Source organism: Peromyscus californicus, unplaced genomic scaffold, assembly GCF_007827085.1.
Source record: "Peromyscus californicus insignis strain IS unplaced genomic scaffold, ASM782708v3 Scaffold_22__1_contigs__length_63687245, whole genome shotgun sequence".
Classification (NCBI taxonomy): Eukaryota; Metazoa; Chordata; class Mammalia; order Rodentia; family Cricetidae; genus Peromyscus; species Peromyscus californicus.
Genome location: NW_026294525.1, coordinates 22,427,094 through 22,449,243, shown reverse-complemented (window position 1 = coordinate 22,449,243; position 22,150 = coordinate 22,427,094). Strand labels below are relative to the sequence as shown.

General features: G+C 39.3%; 1 protein-coding gene across 4 annotated transcripts in view; it reads left to right on the top strand.

Moving 5' to 3' along the window:
* Aig1 (androgen induced 1) overlaps positions 1-22,150 on the top strand; it is a 224,868-nt gene that overhangs the window by 47,415 nt on the left and 155,303 nt on the right. The gene's annotated exons all lie outside the window — the stretch shown is intronic.

Below are 22,150 nucleotides of genomic sequence, written 5' to 3'. Positions count from 1 at the left end.
ATGCTGACATAAAATATAGATGTAGGAAAGCTGAAAGACTGTGTGGATATTTTCTGTTTTAGTCTACTTTTTCCATTAATTCTCAATATCATTCTGATCACGTTATCTCAATCCATTTGAGTTTTGTCATAAACTATTTAAATTTGACATTTAATGAAGCCATTATGAGAGAAAAGTAGATTTCTAGGACAGTTAACTAAATGGTTTATGTTTAATTTCTGAAACTCCCTATAGAACTTGTGAGCAGTGGCCCTCGGTTTAGACCTGCCAACTCAGGGCTTCAGACAGATAGATTCAATGTGTACAGTCTCCCTTTACCACCTCCTTTCCCTACAATATATAGAAAATTATCATTTTCCTGTATGTGATTTCATGAAGGTTTCTAGAGGCAAAAAGTTTTCAAATTATCTAAGAAAATGAAGATATCACTTTGTAGATAGAGTTTTCCTGCCTGGCCCACAGTCAGGACAAATCTCTGTCTACCGCCAGTCCCACAGCCGCTCAGACTCAACCAAGTAAACACAGAGACTTATATTGTTTACAAACTGTATGGCCATGGCAGGCTCCTTGCTAACTGTTCTTATAGTTTAAATTAATCCATTTCCATAAGTCTATACCTTGCCACGTGGCTTGTGGCTTATCGGCGTCTTCACATGTTGCTTGTCATGGCAGCGGCTGGCAGTGTCTCTCCTTCCTCCACCTTCCACTTCCCAGAATTCTCCTCTCTCCTTGTCCCGCCTATACTTTTTGTCTGGCCACTGGCCAATCAGTGTTTTTTTTTTTTTTTTGGTTTTTCGAGACAGGGTTTCTCTGTGTAGCTTTGTGCCTTTCCTGGGACTCACTTGGTAGCCCAGGCTGGCCTCGAACTCACAGAGATCCGCCTGGCTCTGCCTCCCGAGTGCTGGGATTAAAGGCGTGCGCCACCACCGCCCGGCCCGCAATCAGTGTTTTATTATACAGAACGATATCCACAGCATCACCGTTCCACATTTTAATTTTTAAGTAATGTACGTATTTGAAATTTGAGAATATCAATCATTAAACCTGATCTTCAATAGCATTAAATAGTATGTGAATATTATAAAATAGGTGATTCCTGTCTTCAGAAATATGACTGTATAGCTTTGTTGTGGGCACCTGGGAAAAGGTACAGTGAATGGTGATTAAACAGACACATGGAACACTTCGTTGTTTTGTTTCTTCTCTACTTATCTCTTCATTGACACTCCCCCTTTATGATTCTTTATTTTTCTCTGTATCTTGCCACCTCAATTCTTTTCTTCTTCATATAAAAAGAAGCGTTTGCTATGGAGGTGTTGTGGAATTACTACAGTTCCTGTGGATGTTTTAAGGTTGCTTTTTACATACTGTGGCTAGATCAAGTGTGTTGTGTTATATCATCTGGGTATAAAAGCATTATCTCTCTGAAGGAAGAACCTTCTGGACCTACCACCAACACATTTGTTAATTTCATTGTGTGCATGGGATTACCACGTGGGGTATTTGCTTCCCCCCTCCCCCCAACAACCAATCTTGGGTAGGACTTTCATTCATCATCTCTTTTTATATCTCCTGTTCAAGAAACTCAATAGAAGGATGGGAGGTATAAGAGAGTGAGGAGACAGTGTGGCCATAGTTCATACTCAGTGATACTAAACCAGCAGTGCTCCCTCCTAAACTAAACCAGCAGTGCTCCCTCCTAAACCAAACCAGCTGTGCTCCCTCCTAAACTAAACCAGTAGTACTTGCTCCTAAACCAGTAGTGCTCCCTCCTAAACCAGCAGTGCTCCCTCCTAAGCTAAACCAGCAGTGCTCCCTCCTAAGCTAAACCAGCAGTGCTCCCTCCTAAGCTAAACCAGCAGTGCTCTCTCCTAAGCTAAACCAGCAGTGCTCTCTCCTAAGCTAAACTATCAGTGCTCCCTCCTAAACTAAACCAGCAGTAGTGCCTCCTCAACTAAACCAGCAGTGCTCCCTCTTAAGCTAAACCAGCAGTGCTTCCTCCTAAACTAAACCAGTAGTGCTCCCTCCTAAACCAACCCAGCTGTCCTCCCTCCTAAACCAGCAGTGCTCCCTCCTAAACCAACCCAGCTGTGCTCCCTCCTAAACCAGCAGTGCTTCCTCCTAAACCAACCCAGCTGTGCTCCCTCCTAAACCAGTAGTGTTCCCTCCTAAGCTAAACCAGTAGTGCTCCCTCCTAAACCAAACCAGCAGTGCTCCCTCCTAAACACCTTTGAAGAGCCATCTGCCCAGCAGTTCCTCTCTAGAGAATGTCTATTTTTTGTAGGTTGGGTCTGTACTTGATTTGCACATAGGCGCCAACACATGTCCTGGGAATATGGGCTGCACTGGTGAGGTTTGGTACCATGTTGTGATGAAGAGAAAAACCTTCATCTCAGAGAGTACTAGAAAGAGCCCGTCAGCCCTGTTTTGTTTCTCTGCTTGTCTGTTCATTGCTCATACAGTGGGGATGGTGAAGGACTATGAAATAAGAATTCCATTAGTGGTATGCCCAAATTAGTGGGATGCCCAAGCATAAAGGCATGACTGAGAAGGGTTGCCCACATTGGCATGTGCGCCTAATGTTGTTTGCCTTACAAATCCACTACAAAGTAGGAGGAATGTTTTCACACAAGTGCAGATGACTAGACAGAAAGAAGTGTCAGCATTCCTACGTCCAGGGAATGAAATGAGTGAGCAAGTCCCCAGGGGACCACTGTTGGGGTAGAAAAAAAATCAGTATTGAATCAACAAAGGAAAACAGCCTCCAGATGTATTGACACAGTTAACATTTATATCTGAATATTTAGAAATGCTAACTGCAGCTTTGCCCCCCCCCCACCTCCATTACCTCGGGGTTTTAGAGAACACATCACATACCCAGGGGCCTTTGCTGTTGTTGCTAGTTTTATTCTAGCCTGTAAACAAGCAATTTCACTTGGGCTTCCTGGCGGTTCTCACACCTCCCTTCCCTTGATGATATGACCTACAAACGACCTCCGAGCTAAGTCCTACCTTCTAACGCCTGTGTACTCCTTGTGGACCAGGTACCATGCTAATGAGGGCTTTACTCTAGTGAGCTGTTTACCTCTCAGTGCAGTTAAGGATGAGCTGCCAACATCCTCACCTCATTTCCCAGATGAGATGAGTTGCCATTGTGCAGTTGGCCTGCATGAGGTCATGTGACTGGTAAATGTTGCTACCGAATCAAGCGGGAGTCAAACCTAAACCTTCACCAAGAGGAGGGCTTGCTCTTAAAAGGGAGTTTAAGCATTCTAACCCACCAGAGGTAGCCTTGCTTCTCAGTGTTTGCCTTATTGGTATTCTCTATGTCTCACATAAAGCCTGACCTGACCAACCTTTCTAATCTGGAGGATGATGTGTCAGAATGAGGAAAGGGAGTCTGCAGAATCCAGACAAAAGTTACTGTGTTGTAACTTTCCTTTTTTAAGTCTTTAATGAAAGACTGTTCATGTGCACTGTTGTTGCTTACCCTGGATAGATTGTTTCATGCTAGCAAGACCATGGCTTTGCACAGTTTTATAGGACAGTTTACAAAGTACCTGTTTTGCTAAGAAAGAAAAATGTCCGACTTCGTCTTCTCATTTCAACTATTGTATATAGACTTAAGTACCACAGGCTTACCCAATGTGTTTCTCAAAATATGTTAAAATAAGTTTTTATCATGTGGATTAAAAAAGGTAGTTAATTGTATTTGGTATAATGTATAAAAAATCTGCACAGTTCTGAGATGCCACAGTTTGTAGCTGCACAACTCCCCCTTTTTTATTAAAATTCTTTCATTCATTTTACACACCAAAGATCCCCCTCTTCCCTCCTCCTGCTCCTCCAGCCTCCCCCTCCCCACCCCCCTCCCACTCCCACCTACGAGAAGGCAAGGCCTCCCATGGCTGGAGAGATGGCACAACCATTAAAGGCTAGGCTCACAACCAAAAATATAAGAGTAGTTACACAACTTTAAAAAGTATTTTTGGCAAAAATGACCTAGTACATTCTTCATGGGCATATATCCTAACAAATGAATTATATCTAGTCAAAAAAATATTTTACTATGAATTCCAAAAAGCAATTTTGATCTGCTTTATCAAGAACATTTGCCATCAAATCCACTTTCCTTTGTAAATTTGTAATGTCTGGATCCAACTATTTTCAACTAGGATTTGAGGTAGTGTTAAGTCACATTGGATAATAATCTGATAAGAATATTCCAGCCTCCTGGGTCACTGCGTTGTTCAACAAAGAATGCCTGAAAGTAATCTGGGCGGTTTGAATAGGTGCCTTTATGACGTAAGAGAAACATAAGAACCTTCTCCTTTCATATACCCTTAGAGTGGGCAGAAACTTCCAGTAGACGGTCTGACATATTCAACCAACCTATGTTGAGCAAGTTACTGTGTTACTTACTATCATGAGATTTTACTAATTCTGAGTCATACATAACAAAGAGACATTAGACAACAAGAAATCACTTGTTTCTTCAGATTGTGATAATGGAGGGAAAACTGCTACCATCTATCCAGGCCACAGCAGCTGGTTCTCTCTCTGCTTCTTTCCTGTCCAGAGAAAGTACTTGATGCATTGGACCTGGTCAATGAACACTGAGCCTGAAGAGCCTCAAGCAAAAAGGAATAGTGGGTTCTTTGAATGAGAAATGTATCCCAGAGGCTCATGTATTTGATCGTTTGGTCCCAAGTTAGCAGTACTGTTTTGGAAGGTAATGGAACCTCAGGAAGTGGACCCTTTCTGGAGGAAATATGTTACTAAGGCTGGGCTTTGAGGTTTTATAGCCTGACCCCATTTTCTGGTCTGTCTCTGCTTCCTGATTGCCAGTCTGGGATCACACTCCTCATGCCATGACTTCCCCACCAAGATGTACTCTGTCTCTGTTTCTGTCTCTGTCTCTCTGTCTCTGTCTCTGCCTCTCTTTCTCTCTCTCTGGAATTGTAAACAAAATGAATATTTCCTTCCTATGTTGCTGCTTTGTTCATGGTATTTTATTACAGCAACAGAAAAGTAACTAATACAGGTAGTAAAGGGAGAGAAAGAAGGACTTGCTGTAGGGAAAAAAATCACCCACATGAATTGGTTTTCTTCCAGGTCTTTTATTGTTTTGACAAGTAAGTGTGAAAACAGATGTTTCTCCTATCCTGATGTCTTCTCAAACTGTGATTCCTCAAGTAATCAATGATTATCATCTCTTTTCCTTTCATTGAGCAGAAGGGTATTTCACATAGACAGACAGGCAGGCAGACACACACGCATGCATGCACACACACACTCACAGTGGGTCAGCAGTTGATGAGGTGACTGAAGCAGATGACAAAGAATTAAGATGCACTAAATGCAAAGGAAAGAAGTCCTCCTGTGCTTTCAGGTAGATTGCTGACACATGGAATTCACGGGCGGGTCTTTGGCCCATGTTGGTTGCCAACTCTTTCTGTATTATCTATAGCAGAGATCACCACTGAGAAATTTAAAAGTAACAAAAGCCCACACAAATTCTGATAGTAAGAAAGTATTAATTTATAGAGAAACCCCTGAGAAATGCCCTCATACAACTATTTATTTTTGGGAAATAATCATATTTACAAATGTGCTCCCATTTGAAGATGCTCATGCTTTAAGTTAGAGTGCATATCATTCATAAAAGAAAAGAGAAAGGCTCTTGATGTGGTCTTGATATAAAAGTATGAAACAAATACACGAATGCCCCTTCAAATTTGTTCCTAATTGCAACCTATATGCAGAGCATGCTATTGTTCTATGTTATATACAACATATTAGCCTAGTTGTTTATGCATAATATAGAAAGAAGAAAACACAGAAATTCATTGTCTTCCTCTTCTCCTATCATCAAAGCAAAGTCAAAAGGGGAAGGCACTTGTGGAGTCTGTGGCATCCTAGGGCAGGGCTTAGACATTTGGTTTTATCGATCTTTGTTGAAATAATCTTTCAATAAATGAATTCTTGTTAATTAATGATTATAGACTACATTTTAAAATAAATTTATAATCTATAATGAGAAGTGAAATTCAGGATGACAGGAGCGACTAAATTCTCTCTTACTGGCAAAAGAACTTTGACAGAGCCAAAAGGAAGCTAGAAGATTTCTAGATGAACTTGAAATCAAAGGAAGCAGTGGTAGTAGTCAGTGAAGGTGATAAAATTACTAGATTTGCATACATCCTTTAATACTCTATGGATTGGCTTGTGTGGTGGTTTGAAAGAAAATAGACTGAACCTCTAGATCTCTGTAACTGTAAGTAAGCCATCCCAATTAAATGTTTCCTTTATAAGAGTTGATGTGGTCACAGTTTTCTCTTCACAGCAATAGAAACCCTAAGGAAGACAGAAGTTGATGTCATGGACTGGGATATTGCTGTGATAGGCCTGACCGTGTTTTTGTTTGGAGGAATTAGGACTTTGGTACTTTGGGTTAGGAAAGCTGTAGAATGTTTTAAGCATTGCTTAATGGACCATACTAGTAGTAGCATGGAAGACAGTGGTGCTGAGTGTGATTTGATGAACTGTGGTGGTGGGGGACTACCTCAAAATGTTTCAGAGGAGAAGAGTTTTAGTATGTTGTCTACAATTTGTTCATGTGATATTTTGGTGAAGAGTATGGTTACTTTCTTGCCCTTGCCTGAAGAGTTTGCCTGAGGATAAAGTGAAGAGTTTTGGATTAATTCCGTCAGTGGAGGAAATCTCAAAACAGCCCACTATAGACTCTGCTATGTGGTTATTAGTGGTAACTCCAATGAAGATTTTTAATGAAAAGGAGCAAGCTGAGCAAACAAAAATACAGAATGTACGGATTGAGAAAAGGGGCTCTAGAAAGTGGAATAGATCTAAATCCTGTGTTCAAGGAGATAAACAGATTAAAGAGAGTGGTGACCTCAGGGCAAGATCCCACACAGTTAAGCTTCCAATGTGTGAAAAGGACTTAAAAAAAAAACTCAGTGCTGGGTGTGGTGGTGCACACCTTTAATCCCAGCACTCCAGAGGCAGAGGCTGCCAGATCTCTGAGTTTGAAACTAGCCTGGTCTACAGAGCAAGTTACAGGACAGCCAAGCTTAGGCAGTGTAGGTCAAAATGAAAAACAGAAGGATGGTGAAGATGTATTTGAAGGAGGAGGGCATGTTCCAGCCCCAGCGAACAGCAGAACTTGGCAGCTTCAGGGATATGGTTCTGTGGTTATGGGTGAAAGGGGCTATGGAATTTGCCCCCGAGATGAGGGAAAGCCACTGAAGTCAGGCATATGTCAGGGGTGTCCCTGAATGGAGGCCTAGAGTGGCCATTGTGTGAAGCTGTGAAGTTGAAGCCTGAATTGCCTTGGAGACCCTAAGATGTTAGAGATGCCGGAATTGTGGGATACCTGATGAGAAGAGCTGCTAATAGGTGTTGGATTGAGCCCAAGAGAAAGAAGTGTGTTGCTGAATACTTCAACAAAACTGAAAGAAGTTGGAGATGGAGATCTGAAGAGCATTTTGGCATCAGACATGGGGATGCAGAGTTTGGAGGTTGTCCAGCTGGTTTTCAGTCTTGCTTTGGTCCAGTATTTCCTCACTATGCTCCTTTCCCTACGTTTGGAACGGTAATATATATCCTGTGCCATTCTATGTTGGAAGTATGTGATCTGCTTTTTTATTTTAATTTTACAGAGGACTTCAATTAAGAGATTGCTGTGAGTCTCAGAAGAGACTTTGAACTTTGAAACAAGTTTGAGACTGTTATAGACTATGGGGACTTTTGAAGTTGGAATGAATGCATTTTGGCATTATGATATGGCCACAAGTCTTTGGGGGCAGAGAGTAGAATGTGGTGGTTTGAAGTAAAATGGCCCCTAAAGAGAGTGGCACTATCGGGAGGTGTGGCTTTTTTGGAGTAGGTAAGACCTTGTTGGAGGAAGTGTGTCACTGTGGAGGTGGGCTTTGAGGACTCTTTTGCATCTGCTTTGCTCAGTGCCACAGTCGACTTCCTGTTGTCTGCAAGATGTAGGACTCTCAGCTACTTCTCCAGCACCATATCTGCCCACACCCTACATGCAGCCGTGCTCCCCACCATGATGATAAAGGCCTGAAACTCTGAAACTGTAAGTGAGCCACCCCAATTAAATGTTTCCTTTATAAGAGTTGTCATGGTTATGGTGTCTCTTCATAGCAGTAGAAACTCTAACAAAGACAGCTTGCTAGGTAGACCAGAAAGCTCTCTTGGTGATGACCAGATGGCCTTGTTGTTTCTGCCGTGCTGTAAGTGCCCAGGTGCTTTTGACTACCTGAGATGATCACAGTGATCATCTCATCACTGCTGTGATCATCTATCTCCTGTCTCCCCATCTTTCTTGGGAAGGCTGCGCTTCATTTAGTCACTATTCACCTTCTGGTATTAGAATAATATGGCACACAAATGCTATTTTCAAATCACTGAATGTGAGGTCTCATTGGTAGTCATCTAATGGTGGATGCTTCTCAAAAAGGCCAATTCAATTAATCCATTAAGTTTTATTAGATTATATAAATGAGATTTTTCTTAATTTTATTCTCAGATGGCAACCTTAAGTTCATGTTTTATTTAGCTAGACAGCTCTCCTATGTACTTAAGACCTCCCTTTGGATAATCATGTTAGTGTAATTGTATATATAACTAGACTGTAGTCCCCCTTTACTAAAAATGAAAGAAGAATGGAGAAACAGCAGGGGTTTGATTAGTTAGCACTTTTACAATGGGCAAGGGTTTACAGATTGCTTTAGAAAACAAGCTGCTTACAACTGCTAATTGATTGACAGTAGTTCTCAAACACAAAAACATGTCTGCATGTGAGCTCTAGGAGACCAGATTAATTATTTTGTTTACTATCACTTGTCAAAGAGAAAAGGGTTTATTTATTTTGATGCAGAAGTCAATTTAAAATGGATCTGACTGAATTCCTAAAAAGGTTAGCTATTTTGTATCCATATTGTAATGTTAAAATGAACGCAATATGGGGATGATCTCAGCTGTATGACATGTAAGGCAATCACTGGAGAATAAGACTAACATGCATTTTGATAGGATAATCCAGCCTCAAACCATAGCAGGAACCATCCACTCAATCTAGGGAGTAACTCACATTTGGGTGAGCAGGAATATGAGAATGGAAAGGCTCAGACACAAGTCAGGAGCAGCAGAGAGTTGAAGTCAATACTGCTTCTTTATCCTATAGATAGGAATTTTCTAGAAGGAGGATGCACATGGTCAAATATTCCTCATTGAGATGCATCAAATTCCACAAGATCCTTATGATGAACAGAGATAATAGATCTTCACTATTTATCTCACATTCAGTTCTACTCCTTTATGGCCTCATGTATCATGTTTGATCTAGAGAACCAACTTAGTGATTTTTACAATATGTGTTTGAATGCTCTGTCTCTGTCTTTTTATCTGTGCACACATGTGCATGTGCACATGCATGTGTGTGTGTGTGTGTGTGTGTGTGTGTGTGTGTGTGTGGTGTGCTCTTTCCCCAGAATCATTAGCTGTATTCATTCACCTGAAATTCTTTGTGTTCTTCACAACTACCTGCTTTTCTAGAGGATTCAGAATTAATTCTGAAAGTTTCTTGCATTTAATTCATCCATGCATCCAATTATTAACCCATCTGAAAGTTCTAGTACACTCTATGTACAAGAAAGTATTTACAGAGCTTAAAAACATTGATGCTGGGGTCCTTATCATCTGGCTTTAAACTCTGGGTTGGTCACTTACTCATTCTAATGCTGGGAAAGTAATTTAATTTCTCTGAGTCTCTTTCTTCATCTATAAAACCAGACGAGATTGGGCGCATTCAGGGTGGTATGGCCATAGACCATCTATAAAATTAGAAACATAACTATAGTTATTGCTTAAAGTGTTTACCTCAACATAGTTGTGCTGCCAAAAGACCCTGCTTGTCAACTCCAACCCACATATTATAGCATCAACACAACTGTAAGCCAGCCTTACTAAAGCACTGAGAAAGATTACCTTCCTAAAATGATTTCAGAAAGAAAGAAAACATAGAGTAATGGGGAGAAAGTCAGCAATTGCCAAGTGCAGGGAGAGTGGACTGCACAGGGTTGGTATGGAGAATTTCTTTGTGTAAGGAAACTCTTTTGTGTTGAGGTCACTGGCAGCTAGGAAGCAAAAAAAAAAAAAAAAATCGAGATGGAAAGACTAGGAACAAAAATATTCCCTTCAGGGATATATCCCCTATTGGCTTACTGTCTTCAACTACAGCCCATTGCCTATAGTTTCTACTAGCTCCCAAATACTGAAATGCCCATGAAGTTATGAATCTATAGATGGGTTAGTCCATTGTCAAGGCTACACTAATTAATTCCTAATTACTTCCTAATCACCAATACACTGAGGACTAAGACTTCAGCACATAAGCTTCTGTGGATATAAGATCTAAACCACAATAACCAAAATGGGCCTTCACAGTTGTCCAGAACTGACAGAGCAGGGCTGATTCTTTGTATTCTTGCAGCACCTTGTAACTAGATTTGACCTGCCTTCAAGAAAGGATCGTAACCTTTGGCAAAACAGTTACTCAAGTCTTAGAGCAACTCGCAGTGAGGTTTACAACTCAGAACTGCCAGTTACTGATACTGGGAATAGCTCAGGTTGGATATATATGCCCTGATGAGGAGAGCCAGGAGACACACTATAGCACCCACTGGTTACTGGCATAAGTAATAAAACCCATTTTCAGATTTGGCAGACCTCATTTAATTACTACATCTAGCATTTACCAATATGAAGATATAGGAGGAAAATAGTTTCTTAGTTCAAAAGTTGGTCTATGAAATTCACTATTTTGATTTGAAAGACCTTTACAGTTAGGAATAGAAGGCAACTTATTTACCTGGCCAATAGAACTGTTTCAAGCCTTGCCTTTTACTGAAGGCACAGCTCCTCTATGGGATAGGCTCCATCCATTATCTTGCATGAGTGCAGGGCCTTCTGGTCTACCTCACTGGCCATACAGTTTTCTGATTCTGATACCTGTACTTGTCTCCTAGTTACTCAAGTTTCTGAGTTTGATGCTGTTTGGGTTTTTTTTACTACTTTTTTTTGTAATTTTTCCTTTTGTTAGCTCTTATTGAGCTGCTTCTGTGCTCAGCCATACTTTTAAAGATGCGTTTTTAGTAATTTATTAGAGCCTAGAGTTTCAAGGCAGGTATTTTTTTTTAGAGCTTCATATACTCCATAGTTCTGCAGAAAGCTAAACCCCAACTATCTTCACCAAAGGAAACTTTTATTTATTCTTCTTATGACTTTATTTTTAGTTCTCTATTTCTTAAATTGTCTCTTCTTGATTTTGTTCTCTTTTTCAAAAGCACTATCTTCTCTTAACTTTTTATATCTGTTCTTTGATCAATTTTGTCTAATAGAGAATTATTTGATCATAAACTATTATTCTGACATAAATTTTCTGCTTTGTGTTTGCCTTCTTAGCCCAATTCCTCTATATGCTTTTTAAAAATTATCTTTATTTGCAGATAATGTGATAATATATTTGCAACCTTAAAATTCCTACAGCTGATAAACAATTTCAAAAGATAGCTGGATACAAAATTAACTCACAAAAATAAGTATCCCTCCTATACATAAATGACAAGTATACTGAAAAAGAAATCAGGGAAACAATACATTTCACAGTAGCCTCAAATCATATAAAATATCTTGAGGTAACAATAAACAAGCAAGTGAAAGATTTGCATGATAATAACTTAAAGACATTGAAGAAGATATCAGAAGATAGAAAGATCTCCTATGCTCATGGATCAGTAGAATTAATATTGTAAAAGTGGCCATCCTATCAAAAACAATCTACATATTCAATGCAATCACTATCAAAATTCCAACAAAGTTCTTCATATTTCTTTTTTTTTTTTTTTTTTTTTTTTTTAAAGAGCAATCTCGAGTTTCATATGGCAGAGAGAGAGAGAGAGAGAGAGAGAGAGAGAGAGAGAGAGAGAGAGAGAGAGAGGAGAGAAACAGGATAGCTAAAACAATTCTTGATACTAAAAAAAAAAAACTGCTGGAGGTATCACCACCCCTGATTTCAAGTCATACTACTGAGTTATAGTAATAAAAATGGCAAGGGATTGGCACAAAAACAGATACACTGAATACACTGATTGGCGGAATCTAGCTGAAGACAGAGATGTAAATCTACACATCTATGGATGCCTGGTGTTTGAGGAAATCAAAAATATACACTGTGCTGGTCAAACTGGGGAGCTGCAGATAGAAGAATTCAAATAGACTCACACTTACCATCCTCACAACACTCAACTGCAAGTGAAGCAAAGACCTCAACATAAAGCCAGGAAACACTGAACCTGATAGACGAGAAAGTGGGGAACAGCCTTGAACGCATTGGCACAGGAGAAGAATTCCTGAAGAGAATACCAATACCACAGGCATTAAAATCAACAATCAACAAATAGGAACTCATGAAACTGAAAAGCTTCTGCATGGCAAAGGACACAGTCATTCTGACAAAGCAGCAACCTACAGAATGGGAGAAGATTTTTACCAGCTACACATCCAATGGAGGGCTAATACGCAAAATATAAAGAACCTAAAAAACTAGTTATCAAGAAAACAAATAACCCACTTAAAAAGTGGGGTACAAAGCTAAACACTCGGGTGGGGGACCGGGATCCATCCCTGGTACATGGGCAGGCTTTTGGGAGCCCAGTGCCTGCAGTGTGGCACCTTGTGCAGCCTTGATGCGGCGGGGAGAGGCTTGGACCTGCCTTGGCGTGGTGTGCCAGGCTCTGCTGACTCCCCATGGGAATCTTTGATTTAGAGGATGTGGGGACAGGGGGTGGCTTGGGAGGGAGGGCTGGAGGGTTAGAGGAGGGAGGAGGTGGGATCTATGGATGTTATGTAGGGTGAGTAGAAATTTTCTTAATAAAAAAAGAGGGAGGGAAGCCTACCTTGGATCCATTGAGATCATTATTTAGATACATGAAAGTCTCATTTGAATATGTTACAATAGATAATTGGAGTTCTTGGTAATTTTACATACTTTGTTCCAATCATATGTGATTGATATTTATCCTTCGCTTAATTGATGTAGAAACTGTAGGTGCAAACCTCACCTTTGCCCTTTTGTACCAAGACATTTACATTAGCCATTGTTGTTCCACTATTAAACTTTAAATTTTTTACTTATTGCTTAGGAATTAACAGGACCAGTGTCTTTTTGTCAAATAATTTTCCAGTAACAAATAATTTGATATGCCATATCTTATGTGATCTTTACTTTGTTATTGTAAGATATATGGCTCTCTATAATAATTAAATGTTGTTTCAAGGTGTAAAAAAAAAAGATACTTAGACTTCTTTCTAATTTGTATCCCCTTGATCTCCTATCTTATTGCTAGGGCTAAGACTTCAAGTAGTGTATTGATTAGGTATGGAGAAAGTGGACAACCTTGTCATATTCTTGACTTTTAGTAAAACTGCCTTGAGTTTCTCTCCATTTAAGTTGGTGTTGGCTATGAATTCCTATAAATTGACTTTCTTATTTTGAGGTATATTCCTTGTATCCCTAATATCTCCAGGACTTATCTCTTAAAGGGGTGTTGGATTTTGTCAAAGGTCTTTACTGCATCTAATTTATTTGGTGGATTACATTGATTTATGTATGTTGAACCTTCCCCAAATCACTCAGATGAAGCCTACTTGATCATGGTGGATGATCTTTTGTTGTGTGTTCTTGGATTTGATTTACAAGTAGTTTGTTGAGAATTATTGCATTGAAATTCATAAGAGAAAGTGGTCTGTAATTCTCTTTCTTTGTTGCATCTTTATGTGGTTTGGGTATCAGGATAACTGTGACCTTGTAAAATGAGTTGGGCAGCATTCCTCATATTTCTATGTTGTGGAATAATTTAAAGGATATTGGCATTAACTCTACTTTTTCTTTTTCTTTTCTTTTTTTTTCCGAGATAGGGTTTCTCCGTGTAGTTTTGGTGCCTGTCCTGGATTTCACTCTGTAGACCAGGCTAGCCTCGAACTCACAGAGATCCTCCTGGCTCTGCCTTCCGAGTGCTTGGATTAAAGGCATGCGCCACCTCTGCCTGGCGGCATTAACTTTACTTTTAAGTAAAGGTAGAATTCTGCACTAAAACCATTTGCTCCTGTGGTTTTTTATTATTATTATTATTATTATTATTTGGAGACTTTCAATGACTGCTTCTCTTTCACTACGGGTTCTAGGTCTGTTTAAGTTGCTCAGCTGATCTTGATTTAACTTTGGTAAGTGGTATATATCAAGAAAATTATCTATTTCTTTTAGATTTTCCAATTTGGTGGAGTATAGGTCTTTTGGGTTTTTTTTGTTTTGTTTTGTGTTTTTTTTTGTTTGTTTTGTTTTTTGAGACAAGATTTCTCTGTGTAGCTTTGCGCCTTTTCTGGAACTCACTCTGTAGCCCAGGCTGGCCTTGAACTCACAGAAATCTGCCTGCCTCTGCCTTCCGAGTGCTGGGATTAAGGGCATGCACCACCACCACCTGGCTTTAAAGTATGTTCTCATCATTCTTTGAATCTCCTCAGTATTTGTTGTTATGTTCCTCTTTTCATTTTTAATTTTGTTAGTATATTGTCTCCTCCTTTTAGTTAATTTCAATAAGGGTTTGTCAGTCTTATTGATTTTCTCAAAGAACCAACTGTTTGTTTCATTGATTCGTTGTTTACTTGTTTTTATTGATTTCAGCCCCAAGTTTGACTATTTCTTGCCATCTACTCTTTTGAGTATGTTTTTTTTTTTTTTCTGGAACTTTCAGGTATACTGTTAAGTTACTAGTATGTTAAGTTACAATACTTTTTAATGTAGGCACTTAGTACTATGAATTTGTCTCTTAGAACCAACTTCATCATGTCCCTTAAGTTTGTGTATTAATTTCATTCATTTCTAGAAAGTCTTTAATGATCTATTTCAGTAGTGAGCTGTTCAGTTTCCACAAGTTTGTAAGCTTTCTGTTGTTTCTGTTGTTATTATTGATATCCAGCTTTAATCTGAAGTGTTCAGATAGGGTTCAGGGTGTTATTTCGATTTTCTTGTATCTTTTGAAACTTGCTTTGTGCCTGAGTATGTGTTCAGTTTTGAAGAATGTTCTATGAGGTGTTGATCTGAAGGTATGTTCTTTTGTGTTTAGGTGAAATGTTCAGTAAATATCTGTTAGGTCAATTTCGTTTATAATGTCAATTATCTAGAGCATTTCTTTGTTTCATTTTTGTCTGGATGACCTGTCTCTTGGTGAGAGTTGGGTACCAAAGTCTCCAAGTATCTGTGTATGAGAGTCAATATATGACTTAAACTGTAGAAGTGAACGAAAGCTGAAGTTTTTGGTCTCTCTCTGATTCGATGTGAGAAACTTCTTTCAAAGAGATGTAGACCTTACATCATGTTTAGTTCTCTTTGGGTATTAATTTATAGTAATTTCAAGTGAGGCATTAATGCTAGCCGTTACTCCAGTGCTTGGTTTTGAACACTGAAGATCTGTAAAGTAGTTGTGCCTCGTACACTTTCAGTTCATGTACAGTATTCTCGTCTGGGCAGCTGAGAGCATGTGGGAAATGTGGCTGTTGGGCCTGGCCAGAGAAGGAGCTTGGTTACAATATCAGAATGTCCCTGTGTCATTTAGATTGTCATGGGAAATGATTTATTTCATATCCAAGTAATAAACATCTCTAATAAAGCCATGCAAAGTGACAATTATGAATTCATCTGTTTTATACAAATAAGACTATTCTAGTTTTTTCCTTGCACTGATTTCAATCATTTTTGCCTTTTGAAGAATTTCTATATTTTATCATTTTGAGTGGAGAGTGGAGAGGCTATGCTGGAGATTCAACCATGACCTTGCACATTTCAAGAAAACATGTTTACTCCTGAGCTACATCCTCGTCTAAGTCTTTATAAAGCTGTTTATATATTTTTACCATGGAAATTGTCAAATTGTATAAATCAAGTATTTCCCCCAGTGAGCTGATTGTCAAACATTTGCTAGCATAGCACCACTGGGAGCTACTCTCTGTTTGCAGGAAGTGACCATTCAAGGTAGGTGGTATTGTGTGGTTCTTGATAGTGAAGGTTGTGATCCCTGTACTCCATTGAGGGAATTTACACAGGTTATTCACAGTGACTTTCAAGAAAGTGTGAGTCACCTTGCTAGGTGTAACGCTCGAAGGCCAGGAGGCACAGCTAACTGAGTAATCAGTCTTCCAAGTAATTCTTTAGACACAAACACGGCACAGATGGTACGAACTTGGCTTCCTGCACTGATAGTCTGTTGGTGGTATGGTCATCAAAACCCAAAATAACTTTGAACTCTACTACCAGGGCATGGGTATGAAATGAATTGTTTCCCATGACAATCTAAATGATAAAGGGACATTCTGCTATCCTAACCGAGCTCCTTCCCTGGCCAGGCCCAACAGCCACCTTCCCCACATGCTCTCAGCTGCCCGGACAAGAATACTGCACATGAACTGAAAGTGGAAGAGGCACTTTAGAGATCTTCAGGGTTCAAAACTAAGCACTGGAGTGACAGCTAGCATTAATGCCTCTCTTGAAATCACTAGTAATTAATACACAAAGAGAACTAAACATGATGTAAGGTCTACATTTCTTTGAAAGAAGTTTCTCGCACCGAATCAGAGAGAGACCAAAAACTTCAACTTTAGTCCACTTTAATCCACTTGTACAGTTTAAGTCATATATTGACTCTCACAAATTGATACTTGGAGACTTCAGTACCCAACTCTCACCAAGAGACAGGTCATCCAGCCAAAAATAAATAGCATCATTGTTGCCCAAAGCCCTTTAGAAAACAAAACATAGGAAGGAATAATTCCAACTCATTCTTTGAACTCATTCATTTTCCTCCTACCAAAATCAGCTGATGACACCTTGAGAATATAAAATAATATATCAGTATACTTCATGAATAGAGATAAAATAAAACCCAAATCTTGAGCAAAATATCAATAAGTGGAATCCAGCAGCATATGCATATAACTATGGTAACCAGCCATGGGTTGTTCGTTTGACATTAAAAATCAATTAATACATCACTGAATTGACAGAATAAGAAAGAAAAGCTTAGGGTAGTGGTCTCGAGAGATGCCACAAAACCATCTGAAAAATATTATCACGCAGAGTAAATGCGTGTATCTCCCAAGTAAAATTCTGTGAGATCTTCCTCAGCTTGTAAAAAGACATCTAAGAAAAACTGCAGCTAATGCCAGACTTCACTGTTGAGAAGTTGAACAATTCTCTGCAACAGAGAAGATGATAAAAGCTTTCACTGTGAATTACCTTTACTCACTTTTGTGCTAAGGACTTAAGTAGCATTAAAAAACATGTAGTTTATAAAAAGAATTTTTGGATACACACACACACACACACACACACACACACACACACACACACACACATCTAAAATAATTTTTAAAGTAGTTACCAAAACTAGTAATCAAATTTAGTAAAGGCACAGGAAACAATGCCACTATTTAAAACTTACGTTTTTATAAAGTGGCAGCAAAGGATACACAAAAATATAATAGTAAACAGTAGCTTCCAAAAACACGAAATACCTCTGTATAGATTCAGGAAATATTGTGAATATCTATCTGTACATTGTTAATTAAAAATACTTCTGAGAGAAATGAAAGACAACTTCAGTACATGGGCAAACTATGCTACCGGTAGGAAATCTCAGTGTAGCCAGGTGGTCGGGTCTCAAACAGTAACACTGAGAATTCTGACAAGACATTTGTAAAAGTTTAACAAGCTCAGATTCTAAGGTTTAAATGGAAGTGAAAAGGACTGAAGGATATCAAAACCATTCTGAAACAATGGACATTGTAGGAACATGTGGTAAAGAGAATTTTAATATGGTCCCAGGATTCTGCCCCTTGGTTTGTCCTGTATAATTTCTCCCATTGAATTGAGAAAGGGTCTGTAATATGAGAGAATTTAATTGATGTTCAGCGAAGTTGAAGGGGTTTCCCCCAATGGCTCCACACTGATCTGAAGTGGCTCCTTGCCTATGTGTTTACACCTACACCAATTCCTTACCCCACAGAAATAGACATGGCTTCACCACTTGTGATGGTTAATCTCAGTGCCAACTTGATGGGATATAAAATCATCGGGCACATGGGCCTCTTGACTTGCCTGCAGTGGAATATTTTGATTAGGTTAATTGTAGTGGGAAAACTCACCCATGGTAGGTGGCACCATTCCCCAGCCTCAGCTCCTAGACTATATAACAGGGAGAGAGTAGGCTGAACACAAACTTTCATGCTCTTTGCTTTTGTGTTTAAGTTATTTGAACACATTATACATAGGTTCAATGTATCTTGATCATATCCAACCCCTCTACTTCCCTTCTAACTTTTCCTAGGCCCACGTAATCTGTATCTCTCCCAATTTCATGTCTTCATCCTTACTCTAGTGAGTGCTGTGAGGCTGGATTTGTATGGGTGTGGGAACAATCACTGGTCATGGGCAATATATTAGTTGCCAGATCCCCTGAGGAAAGGTGGGTGTCTCTCCCTTAGCAGACATCAACTACCAATGGCTATTCAGCCAGAGGTAGGGCCTCCATAGCCCCTCCCCTGACCCATGCAAGAATTTTAACTGACTTGATATTGTCCAAGTCTTGTGCAGAAAACCACAGCTGCTGTGAGCGTGTGTGTACAGCAGCCATGTCATCTGCAGAGGACAGCATTTCACATCATTCCTCCCCATCCTCTTATGTATTCTCTGCTCTGACTCTTGTGATATTCCCTGAACCTTGGGGTAGAGGAGTTCTTGACTGTAGAAGCAACATAAACAGCTACTTCAAGTTCCTTCTGAGTCTATGACCTCACCACTATGACCACTATGATGGACTGTAATGTCCTACTGTGAACTAAAACAAATACTTTCTGAAGTTGCTTTTGTTGGGATATTTTATCAGAGCAACAAGAAAAGTAACTAAGAAGCCACTATTTAAAGCCAGTTATTCATTATAATTACCTGGGAGTCAGACCAGAGGAAGGAACCCTGGGACATATTTGTATATTAGGGCAGGGAATTCCCAGACTGAAGTCACCTGGATGTAGTCTAGAAGGGTAATAGAGGAGATTATGAATGAGAAGCTACTAGACCTGAGATATCATCACTCCAATGGGAAGGCTGGAAACACATAGTGGTAGAAGATGCCTCTCAAAGCAGGAACATCTTCAAGATATTATTAAAATGCAGGATCAAATTACTGCAGAGTGAGACACAGGGCTCATAGTATCTGACAGATTTCAAGTGATGTGGATGCTGCTGATTCATGGACCACACTGAGTATCCAGACTGTAAAGCACGTGCCTAGTAGTGCATCCCTGGGACCGAGGCATCGAATCAGCTGTATTTAGATTTTTCTCACTGAGTTGTCCAATAGATACAGAAAGAACCAAGTGAAAATAGGAAGTTCTGTCTTTCATTGAGGTCTGGTTTGTAAAACAGTTTTATATGAGGCATCTCATGTAACTTATTGGCAACCATCTCTTCCCAAGTAGCAGTTTAGAAAGGCTGATTGGTCACGAAAGGATACCCTCGTTCTCAAAGCTTTTTCAACTTCGATCTCCTCAGCCGTCAACTTCACAGCAGTTTGAAACCCCCAGCATCCTCTCTCTGAATTCTTTCTCATAGATCTCACAACCCTGGGAAATATCCTGCTTGGTTCTACTAGAAAAAAAAAAATGTCATCAAGTCTCAGGGGAGCCATCGTGACAGTCAGAGTCTTCCTTTTACATGTTCTCAGTGACTCCCTCACACTTGTATCCACTCCAAGAGCCTCAGATTATTGCCACTCTGGGCTCGGCCCACTTTCTGGTTGCCCGCTAGAGTGCTTCCTCTCACTGTAGAGAGGGAGGGCTTCATTTGCGACTGCTCATCCTCGTCATGGCCTTCTGGACTTTATTTTTCATCTATTCTGTCTTCCATGTATTCTGACTTCTAGCCATCCAATAGCCTCCCTAGATCCCCACCCCACCCACTTTAACAAGACTTCTTAGTCTTCTCCCGTCCCTCCCATCCCCTGCTGTATGTAGGATTTCTTTCCCACCATCCCTCCCTGCTCCCAGGATCACCTTGTTCTTGCAGCCTTGACATTACTTTAAACTATCTAGACTACCAATTTGAAGATCACTGAGGGGAAAAAATGACCTACTTTTTACTCTTGTTACAGGAATATATACATATATATAATATCTATCTATATCCATATATATGTATCAATAAATATATATATTTATATATTAATTCATATGTATTCCTAAAAGCATGATAGATGTGAACTTTCCTTGGTATTCTTTATTCATAATAAGGAGGTAAAAAAATCGTTTTGTAGATTCTCTTACATTATTAGCAAAATTAATGAGATCAGAACTAATGGTTTTTGTGAGAGTCCCTTCCATCTATGATATGTGAAATCTTATGTACAAATAAATGCTATTAAAGCAAAAATGAAAATCTTGATTTTTCCATTTGTAGCATGGAAAAACGAAACAGTCTATATTTCTGCCTACTTTAAGGAGATAATGTTGACAGGTAATATAATAAAAGTTTAAAACAATGGCTCGAGAGATAACTGATCGGTTAAGAGCACTAGCTGCTGCTCTTCCAGAGGACCAGGGTTCAGTTTTCAGCAACCACATGGCAGCTGACCACTGCCTGTAACTCCAGTTCCAGGAGATCTTACACCTTCACACAGACATGCATATAGGCAAAATATCAGTGCACATAAAATAGAAAATAAATCAATCATTATAAAATTTAAAATAACTACCAAATATCTGCATTGTGAATAGAGTTGTTATGAATAGCCAGACCACTTGAAGTCTAAGATGGCAAACAATTCAAAATTATGGATAACTTAAAAATTATTCATTGAACTTGAAAAATCATCATAATTTTCCTTGAGGTGTAATAATTAATTTTGTTCTTTTGTTTTACTTTTGCACATTTGCAAAGATAGTAAAAAAAATGTTCATCCAAAAGCAAGGTACACAACTTAGGGGGGTGTCCAAGGGGGCTCTAAAATAGTGTACAGAGGCTTACAGTCACCTGCTGTAATGATTAATCTTTACATTTTATAAAACAGTAAATGTTTGAAACACCTCAGGTTTCAAGGGAGAAGACCATCCAGATTTCAAAGCAGACATAGTTGGGAAAGAATTTTGGGACCTTTTGATTCCTAGTCTTGAGCTACCAAGTATAACCTAGTATCTTATTTAAAGTTGAATCAAAATACTTATTATTTGCATTAATATAATGCAGGAGTATAGATAACCTATAATTATAAAATTATAAAGACCAAAATAAAATGGTTTATACTCATGCTGCATTATTTTAATTCTATAGGATTTTTAAAATCACTCTATAGAGGGGTGTGTGTAATTTACAAAGAAATTGTTAAACTCCGTGCTGATGGCCAAGACCATGGGCCATTAATTTCTTTATTTGAATCTGAACTTTATTTCTCACTGTTAATTTGAGGAATGGTGAAATAATAAATCAAATAAATACTGGTTCTACTCTCTCTGGATTACTGTGCTGCTATTGGGCCCAAGGAAACTTCTATAATTCAGATAAACTTCAAAGTTACTCCAAGAGAATTAGGAATCTTCCTTTTCTCCTTCACACACCCTACTTCTCAGTGTAGCTAAGCCTTGGCTTAGGCTGTATGAACTAATACATTTCCTAGAAATGTGACCTGGGGATGTGTGCTTGGCAGTTGGTTTAGTGCTGGTATTGGTTCGAAGCCAACATGAAGAGATGAACAGCATTTAAACCACGTGGCAGGATCAAGGAAGACGGACATTGTCAACATTGTTTGCAATGTATGCTCTTTCTAGTGAGGAACGGGACCTCTCCACAAATATCCCTGAGTGAACTTACAAACCCCGTGGAGAGGGATCAGACTGGCACAATTAGCCCCAAGATGGTGTTCTTCCTGACAGCGGGTCTTTTCTCTCTCCCTTTCAAACAGGCTCCTCTGCCTGAAGAACACAGTTGGAGATCACAGAGGAGCTTGACACAGAG